Source organism: Limulus polyphemus, unplaced genomic scaffold (genome assembly GCF_000517525.1).
Source record: "Limulus polyphemus unplaced genomic scaffold, Limulus_polyphemus-2.1.2 Scaffold144, whole genome shotgun sequence".
Lineage (NCBI taxonomy): Eukaryota > Metazoa > Arthropoda > Merostomata > Xiphosura > Limulidae > Limulus > Limulus polyphemus.
Genome location: NW_013665754.1, coordinates 712,147 through 726,983, shown reverse-complemented (window position 1 = coordinate 726,983; position 14,837 = coordinate 712,147). Strand labels below are relative to the sequence as shown.

At 31.7% G+C, this 14,837-nt stretch overlaps 1 pseudogene; it reads left to right on the top strand.

Moving 5' to 3' along the window:
- Positions 1-1,713: 1,713 nt before the first annotated feature.
- Positions 1,714-14,837, top strand: part of LOC106475068 — a 25,921-nt pseudogene continuing 12,797 nt past the window's right edge.

The window sequence follows — 14,837 nt, the reverse complement described above, 5'->3', positions numbered from 1 at the left end:
GGTTAAGTGTAAAAGACAACAAATCATCTATTAATGCATTTAATTTGCTTTGAAATTTACTAATGTTCTCCATTTGTGTACTATGGCTTTCTCTCAACTGTTGGATACTTTCTTCTTGTTTATTTTCTTTCTCCTCCAGCCACTGCTGTAGTCTCTCTTCTTGTTCATTTTCTTTCTCCTCCAGCCTGGCTGTAGTCTCTCTTCTTGTTCATTTTCTTTCTCCTCCAACCACTGCTGTAATCTCTCTTGTTTATTTTGCTGTTCGAACTGCCACTGTTGCAAGTTATCTTGCCACTGTTGTAATCTCTCTTCTTGTTTCTTTCTTTTTCCTTCAACAGCTGCTGTAATCTCTCTTCTTGTTTCTTTCTTTTTCCTCTAACAGCTGCTGTAATCTCTCTTCTTGTTTCTTTCTTTTTCTTCCAACAGCTGCTGTAATCTCTCTTCTTGTTTATTTTCTCTTTCTACTTGTTTCTTTTCTCGTTCTTCTCCGTTCTTTTGCTGTTCTTGTATTGCTGCCATCAAATCTGCTAAGCTGTAGTTTGATTTGCCACTTCTCGTTTCCATCTTCTTTTTCTTCTCTCTTTTTTTTTCAGTCCCACTCTCTGACACCAATTTGTTACCTCTCTGGTCGTTTGTTAATTTTCCGTAGAAATTCTTTCCGAAAAAACTTCTGCGATACAAGTCCTTTCTTAAATAAAACTAGTTTATTCTTTCTCATTTCAACTTTGCAATACACTTAATTTCCACAGTCACTTTAACTTAAACTCACGGTATAATTCAAAACGATTCACGCTCTTTACTTACGGTCACAACCGCGCTTGACTCAATTGTCGTCTTTGTCTGTCTGCAATTCTATCACGATTCGTTCGTTTTTCCTGGCAGTTATTTAGATTTAAAAATAATCATTTCCGAAGAAATAATTATTAATCTGGGGTGCTCGAAGATTAAACAATCCTCCTTCACCCCGCTCGTGGTCTAGGAATATGGACTTAACTTGAGAAAATAGGAAATTAATGCAGACGAGGTATGTAATTTTAAAATATCGGACAAAACGGCCGATTCATTGTCTGGCGCACTTATATACAAGAATACCGCACATCTAGCAAACACTCGAGCATTCACGAACCTTCGAGAATATCATGAGGTGTTACTAGAGTAACGTGACTTCCGCTGTCGTAACAATACTTTACAACTTGTTATAGTCTAGCCTGCTGTATGAAGAGTGCTAGATGTTAGCTTGGGGTTAATCTGCGATGGAGTAATGTGTCCCCATTTTCATCCGTTTGTGCCAACTAAGCATGGGAGGGACTTAACTTTAATTAATTAAGGCTGCAGGAAAACAGCTAGTCAACATCACCCATTGACAACGTTTTGGCTATACTTTATCAACAAATCGATGAATTGGCCGTATATTATAACGCCCCCACAGCTAAAACGACAATGGATTGCACTGATTACGAGTCATGCACCCTAACTAAACTTATCAAAATGTCAAAATATACCTTCTTTCACTCCTACAGACCTTCGCATACACACTGAGTTATCAATAGTGCTCTAAACTAAAGACACAGGACCTTCAGTATTTTTCATATTGATATAATATTTAAAGCGAAAAGCCTACCTTTACCTTATTACGTAATTTACGACAAATACCGAAAATGTGCCATCTATATCACGAACTATTACACAAGTACACATATACAACTCACAGAAGTATGGCGGCTGTCAGTGTGAAGTGGAGCTCATTATTGCAAATTGGAGATTTAAAGCTTGGAGAACCTGTGTGTGACGAGTATGCAAAAAAAATGTATAAGAAATTTCCTATTAAGGTGAACATATTTGGTACGAGTTTAGATTTTAATTTAAACTTAATGTCTTAAGGAAGTTTTATTTATTTTACCTCACCGGTAACTCGAGTACTCGGACTGGAGTCAAACTTTGTGTTAGTGTTAGACAATGATGTACTGACCCCACCATGTAATGAAAGTTTGAAATTTACCATTTCAACGACCGAATATGTGAATTTTTAAAACTGAAATCGGTAGTCCAAGTATGACTGGGGAGGACGAAAAGACACAAGTTATGTAGAAAAGATAAGATAGGCTTCTATTTTTCACAGTTATGGACTTGTCATTTGCAATAGTGGAGACCAACAATTTTCCAATAATTTGTAAAATAATGGGTGATTTTTAAATTTTTATACATAAGTTACAGTTGAGGGTGGGTTTCCAGGAACAACCTTCAACTTCCAACAGACTAGTTGTCATCTGCCTCTTATGTTAAAGTGTTGGAAAATAGATTTATGCTAAACCACTGCATAAATAAAAGTTATAGATCATACCCAGTATTTACATCAATCACCTGCATTGGTCAGGAAGATCAGTACTTGAATATCTTGAATTTAAAATGAGTATTTCACACACATGGTCATGGAGAAAAGAAACTCATTATTTTTATTTTTCCACCAGTATGACATAACCCATTTAGTTGTATGGTCTACTTCAAATTACAAAACCAGGTACTTTTAGTTTGACAACAACATAATTTCAACAGGAAAAACCTTATGATATTTATCTATTTTAAATTGTATTAAGAAAAAAAAACTTAAAAAAGGTTTAGATTCTACTTTCATAAGTTGAAGTATATAATTAAAAGGTGTACAAGTAATTATTAATAAGAATTTCCAAGTAAAAGTAAAGAAGAATGTGTAATAATACTGCAACCACACTATAACTGCTATATTTAGTATAATTTAGTGCTTATGAGGCCCTTTGTCCAAAATTGGGGCTCTTCAGGCCTGTTGGGATATGACAGATATAGTGGTTGAGACATTTATATCAGCAGAATTCTTGACAGCAGCTGTGTTATTTATGTTTCAAAACATCATAATTAGGGTAAGGATTATGTTGTATCACATTGGGAAAAAAGGGAAGTGATGAATTTTCTTTTTCTTGTGTACACTAATGTCAAGCAAGTGTTTTAATCACAAAGTTTTTGGGCTTTGGTCTTTATGCTCGTTATCAACATAGATAATCAATGTAACTGTAAGACTGGGAATGAAGGTTTTTGCTATACTTCTATGGTGATGGCAAATTATGTGTATTATTTATTATAGGGATTTTTGAAGGTAATGAACTGTAATACTTCTAATAATTGTAGTAGAGGAAATAAATAATCTACGCTAAAGTGGCAGTAAGGTTGGGAAAACACTAGTTAGTTAGAATGTAGGGTGTTTGGATGGGAGAAAAACAAAAGGTTGTTATTAATGGAGTCCAGTCAAACTAGACCATTGTTATTAGTGTAGAACTTCAGGATTTAATGCTTGGAGCTTTGCTCTTTTTTTATTTACATTAATGATATTGATAGGGACATAACACAATTTAATTATGTACTTATAGACATTCATTAAAAGTCAAAAAGTATTTGTCTCTATATAAATCAACAGTTAGACCTCAAATGAAATATTGTGTACAGTTTTTGTATCATAACATAAGAAAGTATATTGACTTATTGGAAAGGGTTGAGAGTAGGGATAATAGGATGATTCTGGACATGAAAGGGCAATCTTACAAGAACATGTTAAAATTTTATAAATTATTCCTGATTACAGTACTTAAAATTGTTATTTTACATGTCAGATATTGTGATTTTGAAAGTCTATGGAGTTGTTGAATGGTAAATTTCAAATGGTTTACTAAACTGTGAGATACGTAAATAATCATTTAATGGTAAGACTAACTAATGAACTGACACATCCCTTCTATATTTCAAAAGTACTAACAGATTTAAAAAATATTTATATTACATTGATATGTTTGTACAAGGACTTTTCCATTGTTATTTTACCTCAAAGTATTAAAATTTAACTTGGAAATTATTCTAGGCCTGTGCATCAGTATCACCACATAGACAATTTTAGGTGCTACTATAGCGTGAGTTCTACCGCCATATGTCGCCTACCCAGGTTTATCAAATATGTATAAAAATGTATCAAATTAAGTGTTTATCGCTAAAATAAATGTATGGAAATGTGTGATATCCATGAGGGATGGATAATGCAGAGGTAGACCTCACGCTATAGGCGACATATGGCGGTAGACCTCACGCTATAGTAGCACCCAATTTTAACAGTTATGATATCTTAGAGCTACTTTATGAAGATATTTTGCATGCCAAGTAAAAAAATGTGAGAATGAAATCCAAACAAATTGATTCACTTAATACAAATGATTGGTTAATTAAATTGTTATAACTATTTATATGGTCACTAGTTTCATACCATCTTGTATCTACTTGCATACACTGTTGCAGTATATGTAACTTACTGTCTTCATTTATTTATACTGTAAGTTATGTTTACAGTGTTTGTAAAATGTATTAGTATTAACTTTTGATCAACCCAAGCTGCCTACATAGACTAGAACTAGAAATATACCCAATAATAAGCATCGATAATTTGAGCTGGACAATTAGTGGAATTTTATAACTGATGAATTTTTGAACTTATTCATTAACTATTTTCAACTAATTAATTAAATTTATATGAGAAATTAGTGACAATGACAGATATCTATAGTAGCTTTACCATAACAAATATGAAGCGAACAAGTTTAGCGGCAATATTTTAATTACTTGGATAGTTGGAATAATCAAAAAAAGTAGTAATTGGGAATATCAATTTTGATTAGTTGATTATTTTCATGACATTAATTTACATAATTGATTAGTTTACATGACATTAACCAATGTAATTTATGCTCATAGGAAATTGATTAATCAAGTTAATGACACAGATGTATAGCTAGTCAATTATTCTCTTCAAAATATTTTATAATGATTGGAATGCATTGTTTCATCAGTTGGGTACCCTTACTGATAATGATATTTTCAACTGTTTCTGATATTCCACAAAAGATTATTGTAGGAAACACATGTGCAAACATGTTGTTTTTGAGCAAATCATTCTTTGGCAATCTATCTGAAAAGTAGTTTCATAAGGAGGGTTTAGTTGAAATAAATAAATGAACAGAGCTTGCTTTCTGCTGTCAGTGGAAAATATATACAATTAGTTTGATATTTAAAAAAACTATAAACATCTACCTGCACCATTATTAGATAGTCACTTCTTTTTGTAGGAAGTTTCATTAGAACTATGACAACTGATGTTACATGCATATTTAACTAAGTAACCGTAGGGACTGTCCACCATGAACTTGCTAAGATAAAGAGCTTTTATAATATCCATTGTGTTATAATTATTTTGATTATGAACATATTATGAACAAATAGCAATATGCCATAAATGAGAAATTAGATTTTTATATTCTTTAAGAAGTTAATGTGCAAACAGATGGTATAATTTGGTGAAAGATACTTTTACACTAGAAAAAGTTACTGAGCCAGTTATAACTTGCATTTAAGACTGAACTTATTTTTTATCATCATGTTTGTATGGAAAAAAAAAGATAAAACTTCATTACAGTTTAATACTTTTTGCAGCATAAAAATTATGGATGAAAAGAGTTGGCCAAGAGTTGGCGGTGGGTGGTGTTGACTAGCTGCTTTCCCTTTAGTCTATCACTAGGGACGGACAGTGCAGATAGCCCTTGCGTAGCTTTGTGCGAAATTTAAAAACAAACAAATAAACTTGTGGAACCCGAAGTTCAAGATAAAAACCGCTTCTGTTGTCATTAAGTAAACTAGATTTTATTTTCTAACAAATAGTTTAAAAAAACTAGTCCAACAATAGAAACCATTACGACAATATATTTACAAACAGACATTAAGTACACAACAACCAATCAGCTTGTATACGACCTTCAGCTGGTAACATCCATCCATAATTTTCATCCATATGAAGCTTGTATAAAAGAAACTTAATATACTGAAAGATGATTCTTGTTTTTTGAACAAATACAGCTAAATGAATTTGTTGGTGTTAAAACAGTGACCAAATGCCAGATATTATTTTTGGTTTCTCAGTAGAAAGTGGGTAGGTGAGAGAGAGAGTTGCTTATGGTACTATTATTTTTAAAGGTGGTGATAAAAGTTACCAGTTATTCTAACTTCTGTAGTCAGAAAAATTTTACAGTCTGAATAAAAAAAAAAAAAAGTTTTACAAAATCATTTAATGAAATACAATATTATGAATGAAAGCCAACATAGATTGATCAAAGGGAAGTCTTGCCTTATTTATATGGTATATTTTTTTAAAAATGTTACTTATTATGAGGTATCCACAAAAGATTAGCTAATAAAATCAAATTGGTCAAGGTTGGGGAAACACTAACTAGCTAGAATGTAGGGTGTTTGGATGGGAGGAAGCAAAAGGTTGTTATTAATGGAGTCCAGTCAAACTAGACCCTTATTACTAGTGTAGACCTTCAGGATTTAATGCTTGGAGCTTTGCTCTTTTTTACTTACATTAATGATATTGATAGGGACATAATTAGTAAATTAGTAAAGTTAAACTTTTGGATATTTTTACTTTATTGAGGATGTTAAGGTATTATAGAATGACTTGAATCAATTGGTAATTTGGAATATCTAGCAAATATCCTTTAATTATGTTAAGTGCAAGGTAATGTATTTGGGTTATCTTAAATTGGATCACACCTTTAATATAGAAAGGAAACAAATCTATAGCATGACTGTAGCATAGTTGTAGAAAAGTTTCTTAGGCCATCAAAACAGTGCTTTGTTCCAAGAACTAGAGCTAACAGAATTGTATGATGTACTTATAGACATTTATTAAAAGTAAAAAAAAAGTATTTGTCTCTATATAAATCACCAGTTAGACCTTACTTGGAATACTATGTGCAGTTTTTGTCTCCCAACTTAAGAAAGTATATTGACTTATCGGAAAGGGTTCAGGGTAAGGATAATAGGATGATTCTAGAGATGAAAGGGCTATCTTACAGAGACTTAGTGATGACGAGAAACCCACTTGAAGTAAAAATGTAAAGCAGGGATGGCTGGTATGAGTATTAAAAAACTTTAATTAAAATAAAGTACAAGAACAACATTTCGACTTTGTTTGGTCATCTTCAGGTTAACAAAGACAGTTTGAAAAAAAAAAATTATCCTTGTTTGAAATACCTTCCTTAAATAATTATGAAATTTTAAACATCAACAATGAGTACTTGAATATTTTACTTTACTTTTTTTTAAGATGGTTTAAGGTTTTGGCTATCATCAAATTAGTAGTGATAGACAAGCATGTACACACTTTGTGGTGATATTTTGATTTTAAATAGAGATCAGTATATCGATCTTATTGAATCACGTAACTGTATTCTATATTCATTTTGGTTAAATTTTTCACAACTGAGGAAAATATTGTATCTAGAATAAGGTCTAGAATAAAATATTTATTAACACTGAATATTTCAGCCTACACCTACTAAGCTAACATCTCTAAAATGTTCTTTAACGATGTTATACTGGCTCCTGGTTGTCAGCATCTGCTGTGTCCTGATTGCTCTAATGTTAGCTGCTTGTTTCCCAACTGTTGTGCATATTATTATGCTTTTTCTTTTCACTCACTGGGAAAAGAGCAAACAGGTTAACATGTGTTTAATGCATTAAGTGAATTTTTCTTCATCCTTTTTTTTAAGAAAGCATCAATATTGTATTGATGATGATGTGGTATTGATTATTATTGTATAAATGCTAGCACTGGTAGTATCTTTAATTACTATAATTGAGACACAAAGTTTTCAATTTTCTGCTTATTAAAGCATTTTGTATATTTCTGTAAAATTTTGAGAATGGTCAAATTTACATTGCCATACATTTCAAATAGGAGTTTGTTTGGAAAATAGTGGAAGGGATTTCACTTTCATCTGGCTGGTTTATTTTTTGGAAGAATGACAAAGAAACATCAGATCTCCTTTTTAGTGATGTCTGAACGTTTTGTTTCTCGTAATAAGTTTTACATACTTATTGACCTGAAAATGCACTACTAGATTTATCTACACTGTATTTCAATATAGCATACATTATGTGTATTTTTATTTCTTTTTTTAGTTTACCTCCTGTCATGCATGCTGTGGTTTTTATGGCCCTTGTTTTGGACAACCATTATGTGCTACGTGTCATGCTTTCTTATGCCCAGAAAATATCAATCAGCTGGATGGAATTCAGTTATTTCAAGAAGTAAGTAAATTGTCACTGATTCTTTGTTGTCAGATTTTACATATAAAAAGATTGTTCATTTTAAGATTTTGTTAATGAAGTGTGAGAATAAAGTTGAAATTTTCTTTGTTAAGTTGAGTTGCATGTAATATCAAAATAATAAAATCTGTTTTGACTACAAAAATCATGTTATAAGTGTTAAGCCTTCTTTAGTAGGTCATTTGGTAACTTTATTTGAATATTTAAAATTAGGTCTATAAATCAAAGAATGTTAAAAAGTATACTAATATAATTTTCATAGCATCATCATAGTAGTAGTAGTACAGTACCTCTATTTGTACTTATATTGAGAATTCTCACTTCACTTTCGTGAACATTGACATTGCCAGCTTTTGTTTTTATAGTAGTTTTAAATGGTATTTTATAAGAATAAGAATTGCTAAAATTTTAATGCATTTAAGTTAAGTAGTTTGTAATGAGTGTTATGTTTTACCTGACTGTGTGGTCACTATTCTGTGTTTGCTTTTTTCATTGTCACTCCAAAATAATATGTTTAAAGTTCTCAGTAAAAGGCTTTCATTGAAACAAGAAATTAATTTTTTAAATAGCTAGTAAAGATTGTGTCTCATTATTGTTTTTTTTTGTCAGAAAAGTGATTCTGAAGATTCTGGTAATGAAGAACCAGCTGACTTCTATGAGACATTACCGTACAGGCCAGGAGAAAAACCAAAAATTTCATTATCTGCTCCTAAAGTTGATCGACTTGCAGACTGTATATCAGCATTAACCTGTCCAAAGCAGCTGGCTACTGTTCCTGAGGGCCTTGCTGAGAACCTCCCTGCAGAAGGTATGTAGAAGTTTCAGCATGATCAGGCTACTTGTGAACCCTAAAAGTCCTTTGAGAAATAAATACTGTAAGAAACTAGATGTACTTCTGCAGGGTTCCTGAAATCGATCTGTTTCAAAACTAAATAAAACCAAAATTAAGAGTAACAAATATTTTTATTTCTTGCTTTTGAAGCTCATATGTTATGCTGTGTTGTATCCTACAAAGTGCATAATTCTTCTTGTGATTCATGGTATGTGCATGTTTTACTGATGTCACAACAGTTGCAGTGTTAAGCATCCTTTATGTGATGTCAGTTTAGCATCTACTGACTGACTGACAGACAACATACTACTGTACAGTGGTGTGAGTGGTTAGAGCAGGTGACCCCTGCAGGTGGTCTTTGGCCCCTTTTGGGTATGTGTGTTTTATGTATTTATGTATGTGTATATGTTTCTTTCTGAATCCTTTCCAATTAAAAAAAATTACATTACTATTTTTTCAGATAACATACCTTTAAATTTCAAGTTTTCTTGGTTGGCTGTTTTGTTTTACATTATATCAAAAAAGTTAGTTGGTCTTTTTAAAAATAATTAGTTAAAAACTAATCATCGTAGAGTTATAATATTTAAAAGTTTGTTTTGCTGCAAATGCAATGAATTCTCCTACATATAATGTACAATGCTGCACCCATTGGAAAATTAAACATTAAAAAGGCAGCCATAAACTTACTAAAGAGTGACTGAATATGGTTATAGTAGAGGTCTTTGAGTAATTGGTCACAAGATATTTGGCCTTGGTACCCCCTAATAATAACCTTGTAAAAAATAGTACAGCATGTACAGCAGTCTTGAAATATGGCTGATCCTTAAATTAGGGTCAGATCTAACATGTGATGTTTAGAATTCTCTCTTTTTTATATGATCACAGTATTCTTTGAGTGCAAATAAGAATTTTTATGTGATGATTACTAACAATAGTCATCCATGTTTTGTTACAAAATTTCCATATAGGAAGTTACTTCTTTCTTTAAGTTTGTATTTGATTAAAAATTATGTCTTCTTTTTTTTTATATTATGGTAAACCTCTGGAAATAAAAATGGCTTACTCATTTAAACAATTTTCTAGTATTAGCATTGGTGTTTTCTTACCTGGATGACCTGTCTTTGTGGAGTTGTGGTCAAGTTTGTAAACGATGGAATCAGATATTAGAAACAGAGACCACTGATGATCATTGGTATCTTGCTCTCAGAAAGCGTTGGCCATTATTCATTGCTGTGTTTAGAAATCCTCAATGGAGAATGTTGTATACAAAACTGTAAGCTGAATATCACCAAAATTTCACTTTATTCAACTTATTTTAAGTCTGTAATTCTGTAAGTTATTTAAAAAATATAAGAATTTGCATTAGAAGAAATTTAATATTATTTCAACACCTGCTTGGTACATGATAAAATTTTAGATGAGATACTTACTTTAGTATTCATATAGAAGTTTTAAGCCATTTACCTATATCATAGATTTTTGTAATAGTTTTTAAACAAAATTATTTGAAATAGTGATTTATTCTTTGTTATTGTAAGGTGGAATGTAAAATTTATGAAATAACTTCAGAGGTAGAATATATAATATTTTTGGCCAATATTTTTTTTTTTACATTTCCTTTCAGAGTAGAAAGTACACCATGTATCATTTGTTTACACCAGATTGCAGAACAGGTAAGTTAAAATGCATTAAATTATGTATAAGAAATATGTGCTTTTAAATGAACATGTAGTTTGTTTAAGCATTTTCTTCATCTCAGAGGATTAGGTAATGACTTAAAAATAATAATTACAATGAAAGTTTATGCATTTTAAAGTAAAATGCAGATATACTTGTTTTTTTTCTTCTATGAAATTAGAAAATGACATAATTTTTGCATTTTCTGAAATTGCAATTTTTTTACATGAAGATATTATAATCAGTTTATAATCTCTTAAGTTTCTGTGTGAATTCTGTGTATATTGGATGATTTATGAATTAGCTTCTATGATAAAAAATACATTGAATTAAAAAAAAGCCTTAACTCGTTGACTGCTGACTCTTATAGTATGTACCACACCTATTTGCCAAGCCAAGTATGCATGTGCATATACTTTATATTCAAATTTTACCTATCTATAAGCAAACCCCTCAGATGACAATGATGCTCAGATTGAAATGCAGACTGATGATAGCAGTGATAACCGGACTCTTATTTTTTAAATGATGACAATGCAGTACTAGCAGCACATGCAAGACCTAGAGTCTGTGGGATCCGCACCAGAGCACCACATGGTCGTGGAGGTAAGACAAGAGGTGGTGGACGTGGTTCTGCTATAGCAGTTCGTGATAGAGGAGCAGCTCCTGTTCAGGATAGAAGGCAGTTGGAGGTATGAATCCTGGTGTCCTATTGCATAAGTGGTCGAATGTTGCACAAGATCCACCCAATTTCGCTTTCAATAAAAACGTAGAATTCAGTTACAGGATGCTTCATCTGTTGATTATTTTGACTTATTCCTGATTTTGCAATTACTAGATATCGTGGTCACAAAAACAAATCGATATGTGATAGTCAAAATCAACAAACAGCGACTACTGCAAAGAGAATCACATCTAAAATACTGGAAGGACACAGATGCAACAGAAATTAAAAAGTTTCTTGCCTTATTGATTCACATGGGTCCAAACAACGTAACTACCTTGGAGCACTACTGGAGTGCTGATATTCTGTACAAAACATTTTTTAGTGGTGTTATGAGTTGCAATCACTTCCAAGTGCTCTTTAGTTTTTGGCATTTCACAGACAATTCCCAACCTAATGATGATCATTTGTATAAGGTATGACCTCTCCTGGATCATTTCAATAGTAAAATGACCCACATTTATTATCCAAGAAAGGATTTATGCATCAAAAAGTCCATGGTACTTTGGCATGGCAGGCTCTTGTTTTGATAGCAATATATGGAATCAATTTCTATGAAATATGTGAATCTTGAGGTCTGGTGCTAAAACTTTACAGATACTCTGAAACTGGCCTTGATTATGATGCCAGCTTGGGACAAGCTGTGTGACAGGATGTAGTCCAGAAAAAGTTGAAGAAGGGAGGATGTGAATGGAATAATGTTTATTGATTCTGATCCTGATCAAACAATGCCATGGATCATGTAGAATAAGCCTATTTCAGTTATATTCATATATTTTTGCATTGTAACCATCTCTTCTCTAGTCTTAGTTGTGTAGAAGCGAGCTTTGTGGAGATATCGTGTTTGTGCACTTTAGTGAATTTCAATAGTGCAAATAATGATACAATACAAACTTGATCATGATTATAACATAGATTTATATTCCCCAAACTGCCAGCAGATTGTTTGTTGCATTATCTGGATACCAGCATTTTCTGTTACTATACAACAGCATAATCTTTTCTTTTAGTATACTTGTAGTTGCAGAATCTGCTACACCAGGCACTATAAGTATACTCATAGTCGACTGTCAATGTATTAACTAGATTTTGTATTGAGTATTTTTATAAGTTTAAATTAGCCATTGCAAAAAAAAAATATCCTTTAAATTTTAATCTTGACACTGATCTGTTTATAAGAACAAGCTGACCAGGCAGTAACAGGACTATGATTCTTCTCCTTGATTATTTTAAATAACTTTCAGTGTGTTTATATAGAACATCTAATAAACTTTACAGTTGTATAAATTGTTTCTTGTTTTAGATGTTAGTTAGAACTTTGTGATCAGTTTCTAGACTTTTATCATGAAAAGGATAAATAATATGCAAGTGACATTTTTTTACAAGAAATAAAAGAGAATCAATCCAGTGACTTAGATAATAACAAACTAATAGTATTGAATTGAACTAAGAAGTTGCAAAACAAGAAACCTTGAGGTAACCTTTTGGAAGGTAGATCTTCCTTCGTCACTCATGAAGAAGGAAGATCTGCTCTCTGAAACCACTCGGGTTATCAGAAATCTTGTTTTCTGAGTATTGCAATAAAGATATTTCTCAACTGTTATGTATTGAAAAATAAAGCAACAGTTGAGGCTTACAAAAGCTTTTGCTAGGAATAATAAATAACTTGTTTGTAATACACATAATATGAGTTTGTAGGATCATGGAATAAATTTTTCAGCAGTAAGATCTGAATTCATTTGAAAGAAGTTTTGATTAGTAATTAGGTGTTACCTTATTCAAAACTGTCTTGTCGTGCTTAATTAATCATTACAGAGTAGTTTTGGAAGCAGTTTCTTTCATGGACTTAAAAGGAAATTTTCTTTGACATTGATAGAGACTGTACAGGTGGAGTGGTCTTTGTCCAGAGGTTTAAATTAGTGGTTAGAAATGATGGTTTTGTGATCCACTGCAATATTGTATCATTTAGCAAATAAAGAAGGGGACTTTTTACTGTCTCTTTGTTTACCTGATTACTTAAAATTAAAAAAATAAATGTATGACATTGTTCTTTTCATTTGTGCATTCAGTTTCCAAATATGTGAAGTAGATTTTTGTTCCATTTTGATCACTATTTACTTGAGGTAGCCTTAAAACATTTATGCTTAATACTTTAAGTGTTAAAAACTTTACATGTAACAGATCTTATCTGTAAGTGTTTTAAAACTTCTACACATGTACATATTATCTAATTGTTTGATTTATTATTTACATTTATCAACTACAGATTCAACTGGGACCTGGAGATGACTCTTGGCGAGCTAAACGTTTAAGAAATGAACTGAAATCTCTCCAAGCTGATCCTCCTGAAGGGATTGAAGCAACCCCTATGGACCGAATGTGCTGTCACTGGCAGGCTTCTATCATGGGTCCAGCCGAAAGTCCATATGAAGGCGGGTTTTTTTCCTATATTTACAAATACCAAGTAGGTAAGATCATGTGGTTAAGTCTTCAAAATTTTGGAATTATATGAAAGATAATATTAGGTTTTCTGTAGTGAAACAGCGGTTGGTTAGTTATTAATCTTACCACTGAAATGAAAATTACATTTTCATTATTAATTTTAGAAATTTTTAAATTTAAAATCCTGAAATATTTTAATTTATAATTTTTTTGACATTGAATTTGTCATATTAGTTCACGAATGTATCTGTTGGTGGATAATTTTAATTCTTTCAACCCGGGGTCGGTCCGTGGGACCGACCTCCTAACCATTTTGTGCATGTTATAGTTTTCATGCTATAACTTATAAATTAGTTAGCGAATGTTAACAAAATTTGCAGTTTATCAGTAAACATAACAATGCTTTCATGTGCAAAATATATATATTTTTTTATTAAGTCTTAAGGTTTTTAAAGCAATATTTCTCTCGTGCGTTTTTTTTCTTTTTCACGTCTTGCCTATCTAACATGCAAAGTAATTTTCATCTTAACATTAAAAATACTTTTATGCATCAGAAAATTTTGAAATTTCACATGCGAAATCTTTATAATGTCGAGATAGTTATCAAATGTTTCTTAAGAAAAAACTTTATATTTTATCTGTTATTTTCAGTAGTTAATCTCAGTACGGGTTTGCTAAATTTGACCGATCTTACAACCACCATAAAAAATGAGGAAATAAACATAAATTTTGCATCTTTCATTCTAGAATGAACACAGATTATAACATGAAAACGTAAATGTTTAGACAAAATAGCTTAAATCTCATAATATTATACATTCATATATATTTATTATTTTTATTATATTGACCTTTCACCCGTGCCTGGCTAACAATACAGAAGTTACACGATAGGCTCACGTGCACTCATCGTTACTGTATCAAATAACATAAAGGTGACCTTTGGTCTGTACAAAGTAACTTGTCTTGGCTGTGTTTTTCGACTAG